Source organism: Anneissia japonica, unplaced genomic scaffold (genome assembly GCF_011630105.1).
Source record: "Anneissia japonica isolate Jap-2015-1 unplaced genomic scaffold, ASM1163010v1 scaffold287857_len828801_cov194, whole genome shotgun sequence".
Taxonomy (NCBI): Eukaryota; Metazoa; Echinodermata; class Crinoidea; order Comatulida; family Comatulidae; genus Anneissia; species Anneissia japonica.
In genome coordinates, this window is record NW_022738478.1 from 453,334 (window position 1) to 459,047 (window position 5,714).

The 5,714-nt window shown below is 34.1% G+C and overlaps 1 long non-coding RNA gene and 1 pseudogene across 2 annotated transcripts in view; one reads left to right on the forward strand and one right to left on the reverse strand.

Annotated features, from left to right (window-relative positions):
- Positions 1-2,714, forward strand: part of LOC117117575 — a 4,549-nt gene extending 1,835 nt beyond the window's left edge. For both annotated transcript variants that reach the window (XR_004446917.1, XR_004446918.1), the window contains exons 2-3: positions 1,917-1,986; positions 2,574-2,714. This is a non-coding gene — a long non-coding RNA (uncharacterized LOC117117575). The remainder of the gene's footprint in view (positions 1-1,916; positions 1,987-2,573) is intronic.
- A 609-nt stretch (positions 2,715-3,323) lies between these two features.
- LOC117117574 overlaps positions 3,324-5,714 on the reverse strand; it is a 9,205-nt pseudogene continuing 6,814 nt past the window's right edge.

The following is a 5,714-nucleotide window of genomic DNA, read 5'->3' on the forward strand; positions in this document are numbered from 1 at the left end:
TTTTTGTGGCCGAGTTGACTTGTGGCCGAGTTGGCTGTAGCCGAACTTTTTGTAGCCGAGTTGATTTGTGGCCGAGTTGACTTGTGGCCGAGTTGACTTGTGGCCGAGTTGACTTGTGGCCGAGTTGACTGTGGCCGAGTTGACTTGTGGCCGAGTTGACCTGCACCCTATGTAATTACTACTAACTAGCAGCTGGGCTGGGCGCCTCTGCTGCTCTTCTAGGTAGGCTAGGCCTAGCTAGGGAGGCTAGTAATACTAGTAGGTAGGTTGGTAGGCCTACCTAACTAGGCCTCTATCTAGGCCTAGACCTAAAGTATAGAGAGTAGAAGAGGAATTCGATCCAACTCGGCCACAAGTCAACTCGGCCACAGTCAACTCGGCCACAAAAAGTTTGGCTACAGTCAACTCGGCCACAAGTCAACTCGGCCACAAAAACTCGGCCACAAATCAACTCGGCCACAAGTCAACTCGGCCACAAGTCATTTACTGGTACTACATTGTACTAATTGTTATTATTATTGCTGTTATTATTGTTGTCATTGTTGTTATTATTATTGTTGTCTTTATTACCGTTAGTTTTAATATTAATTATTAGTCTTAGCATTAACATTATATATTGTTCAAATTTTTGCTGATATTATTATTACAGTACCATATAAATAATAAATAATTTTCGATTTTTTATTATTATTATTATTATTATTTATCAGTCTTAGTATTATAATTTTAATAATAGTAATTTAAAAAGTTGTTGTTAATGGCGTTTTATTAGTATTTTTCTCATATTATTATTATTAATATTATTGTTGTTGTTGTTGTCACCTTAATTATCGATATTATTACCCTAATATTACTAAGTAGGCCTAGTATCATAAGTATCATTATTATTATTATTATTACTACTAATTAGTATTACTATTATTATAAAAATAAACATTATCTTTAATTTATTATTGTTGTATTATTGCTATTATCACCTTCAATATCGTTATTATCACTAATTAGTTATTAAAATTGATATTTAAATATCGTTATTATTACCATACTAGTATTATTACTATTTGTTAAAATAAATATTACTATTATGTTGTTGTTGTTATTATCACCTTTATTATCGTCATAATGACTAATTAGTATTATTAATGTAAATATTACTAATTTATTGTCGTTATTGTTGTTTAATATTATTGTTGAAGTAGAATGTTGTGAGTAAACAGAAGACGAACACATTAATAAATAACTCTTTTTAATTCATAGGCAAAATTAGCATTCAAATCTCTTTTGGTAGTGTGGTGGTCCTATTTTACTAAAACATACTGTGTAATTTATTTCAGTCATATATTGAAGAAAAAGGATGCAAAAATTTAGATTTACATTAAATAACTTGTGGCCGAGTTGACTTGTGGCCGAGTTGACTTGTGGCCGAGTTGGCTGTAGCCGAACTTTTTGTGGCCGAGTTGACCTGCACCCCCGAAGAGTTGGCCTAGATAGTAGTAGTAGTAGTAGTTAAAATACTATCAGGCAGCAGCAAATTATCTAATGATGGAATATAGTTCACTTATTTTTGTTGTGTGTGTAAGTTGTTGTGTTCTATTCCGATGGCATTTGCATAAATATAGAAATACAGTATACTTTATTATTATTTGTTATTGTGTTATTGTACTGAATGCTCAGTACATTCTCAAATGTTTGCGAAAAAACCTTTCATTCAAACGATTCGAGTGGGAATCAAACCTACGTCCTCCAGAACTGGCCTCGTGTCATAACCACTAGACTACCGAGCTTGCGCTTGGTGGCTAGCGAAGAAACCGATCCCCAAGTAGCAGCGGGTGTTGGCGTCAGGAGAAATAATACAAAATGGTGTTTGCCATACCTGACGTGTTCTAGTTAACGGCTTCATCATGATTCTTTTCTAGGCCAAGTATATCATTCTCAGCCCACACTTCAACGTCCATGACGTGGTAGAGTACGCTTGATTTTCATGAAGTGAGTTACACTATGTGATTGTCACCAGTAGTTGATATTATTTTTCATATACCTGTACATTCCATAAATTAATTGATTATTATTATGTTCTGTATGATTTGGAACATTATTATTGTATTGTTATGTGTTGTTACACTATTTACTAATAATATTGCCTATTCTATACTATACAGTAGTAAGTATGCATGATTTTCATAGGGTAAATTTAATAAGCCTATGAGAGTGTCACCAGTATTGATATTATTTTTAATACACATTACATAAATTTATTGATTACTATTATGTCTTTTATAATTTGGAATATTATTGTATTGTTGTGTATGGATACACTATTTACGAATAATATTGCCTAATATTACTATAGTACAGTACCAATAACAATAATTTACATTTATGTATAGCGTATGCACAGTGCCTCTGTGTACTTTACATTAAATTATAAATCAAAAAGTATAATGAATACAATTATATTAATACTGTATATGTGTTCGAAACAAGGCAAACCAGTCACTCGTCGCAAATCATGTTTCGGAGATAATGGCCAAAACATGTCTCTTATACACATCTGAAGATCTTTTTTCATTTAGAATATGACAGATGACAGTCTTGAACCAGGAACTTTCTGCTACTATGCATTGTTAGTGCCCGCTACCATACCAGTCATTGCTTGCTTCCTATTTTTGCGATGGTTTGGTCTGCAGATATTTCGTCACAATTAAAACATCCTATGCTGTGGAATCTACCATTACACTTTTGGGGAAATATGAACTTTGGGTGCTTTTGGTACTGAAACCACTTTCCAGGCTTATCCAGAAAGATAATTTTTTAATGTATAATTTGGTTTACTACACCAATGTTTTAGTATACTGTGCTTGCAATATACTAGTAATTATATATTGGGTTTTTTTATGTTCTGCTTTGTTGGTTTGAAGGGGAGTACTCACTGCGCCCATTGCTGTTTAATTCAAACGCAACAAAATAATTTTTAATGAGAATCTGTTCAGCCTGCCACCGACAATCAGCATTTCATCTTCTAGCACTCACTGGAAGAGAACTTGAACTTGTCAGCCGACAGTCGTACAGCGCAGTGTGTGTCAGCCGACGGTCGTACAGCGCAGTGTGTTCCCAGCTTTAAGATTAGTCTTTGTCATGGTTCTGTATGTATTAATACATGGAATATTTGAGTAATTGTATACTTCTTATTTTATTATTTTGTAAATTTTTTTAATGAACAGGCACATCCAAAACCAATAATAGTTATTCTTATGGAATCAATTGCAGAATATTTTGTTATTGGATCCTTTTTGTATTGCATTAATAAACATGTGAAGAATAAATAGTAATATTAGAATTTTCACTTTATTTGGTCCTTTCAGAAATTGTTAATTGTCAATTGTTAGTTAATAAAAATGAAACAATTTAATAATAAATGATAGAATAAAGGCAATGTACAGTACAGTACATAAAATCCCTAAATGTTAAATATTATACAAATCAGAGCTGAACTGAATGATAGCATTTTAATGTTTATTGTTAAATTTCTGAATAATTATTTTATAAATGGTTTAAAATATCTATTTGCCGAAAACTTTACAATTATTAAATGCATTCAGTTGTAACCCTTTCATTTATAATCAGGTCTGAAAAAATATATATTGTGCTTCCAACCATGATGATTACAGTATCTTTATAAAATGCACAAATTTAGTATTACAAAGACCTTATCACAAATCGAGAAATATCAACAGAGGGCACGCCACAACCAAGAATGATGGGATTGAAAACTGCAGGAAAAAACCAAAACAGAAACACATTATTCCCTAATAATGGCTAACGCAAATGAAATTCAGCGTTTTCATGGTTGCTTAAGAGATCAAGCGACGCTGTTGCCCCCTTTTCAATCCCTATATTGCATTGCGGCTTGGAATTGCGATAAACTTTATGGCCTGTAGTTACCTGATATTCTTTGGCTTCGTCCACATAATTTTCTGTAACAAATAATGTAATATAACATACCCATATATGGGCATAATGATGTCATAACATACCCATATATATATATATATATTAGATACCCATATATCATTAGATACCCATATATGGGCAAATCCCAGCTATTTTTTACACCATACCATACCTTGGACAGTTTTGAACAACTTGACCACACCAAACAACATGCAGAATACCCAAATAACACTGTTATGAAATTAAAGATGTTATTAGCTATCAGTCTTGATTAAGATGACTAAAAGCTTTGGCTGCTAATTTAACACTCTTCATTCAGTGATACAACAACTATGGAACTATGTTCCCATCTTGAATCATCAATAATCAAATCCAGTTGTAAAACATATGGTTAGTTGTGTAAAACACATAAGTCTTCAACTTTTTGAGTTAACACTCCAATCATACTTCATGTAAGAAATCTTAAATGTCTTCCCTTCTATTAATTCATTCAGTTTTCGTTTCTTATCTCCTGCAGCTAAATGATTTAAAACCCAACAGGCAACCTGCAAAACAAACAAATCAATAAACATTTATAGTATTTCTGACATGAGCGTAAATGAACACAAACACTGGTTTCCACTGGAAACAGTAGAAAAAATAGAACATCATATAGGCCTATTCTTTATGCTCTTGCAGTCACATCATGTTCTGTGTGGGTTCTATATTGTAATTTTCACCTGACACACTGTCTTGCTGCTGTGCCCAGCTGAAACTGTCATGATTTGTACTTAAATATTTTATTGCTTACTTCATCGTTGCTTCTACCAAAGTCTTCTCGATACCAGGTGAATATTTGACTGAGCTTGAGATCCTTACGCTGCAGGTCAACTTGACAACCGTCGTCGCTCTCCAAGAACGCATTAGCCGCCAGTTTCAGTTGATTATCAAGGCCCTGAGGAAAGCAATAAGCAATTATCAATTTCAATGTTGTAATAGGCTCATAACCAGGGTTTTTTATTTTTCAAACAAATACTTGATAAAACAAACTATCCCTTCCCCTTGCATGAAATACCATCAAAATGAAAATAAAATCCAAAATACACTCTCTACAGCTCTAGGGAGCTTCACCCCTGGCCCTCGAGAGTACCTGGCATTTCCTTGACTCTTGACCCCTAGCTATCACAGGTAAACCACATTAAGCATTAAGAATATCTATTACAGTACATTCTTCTGTGTGTTGCAGGGGCTCAGCAGAATGGTCCATTATAAAGGAACCATATAGTCATGTGTACTTACATCAGTTGAGTAAGTCTTGATGGGTGGACAGCTTTTAGCTCCACAGACAAGCGCAAAATGGATAAGAGGTTCTGGCTTCTCCAAAGCGACCTTTAACCTTGGATCATCCTTACCAAACGGTCTAAATAACATGCCGACTCCTTTTCGGTTTGATCGTAGAACGCCATTCTCAATGTCTTGAAGGCTGTATAGTTGTCCTCCAATAATGTAACTAACTGTATTAAAGAACTGAAATTTTAAAAAAAGTAACATTAAGTTTTCTACTCCTTCCATCGTTAATATCTGCCACTAGTGGCAGATTCAGGAAATTGAAGAGGGGCCTGGGAACCTTTGCAGATAAGATTCTAGACCACCTCAGCCCGAACATGGTTGGGGCTGAGGGATGAAATTTTACACCTGCATTTATCAAAAATTAAGGGGGAGTGAGAACCTTGAATCTGCCACAAATGGAAAGCTAAGCTGAGTATTGTGTATTTTATTGGTAT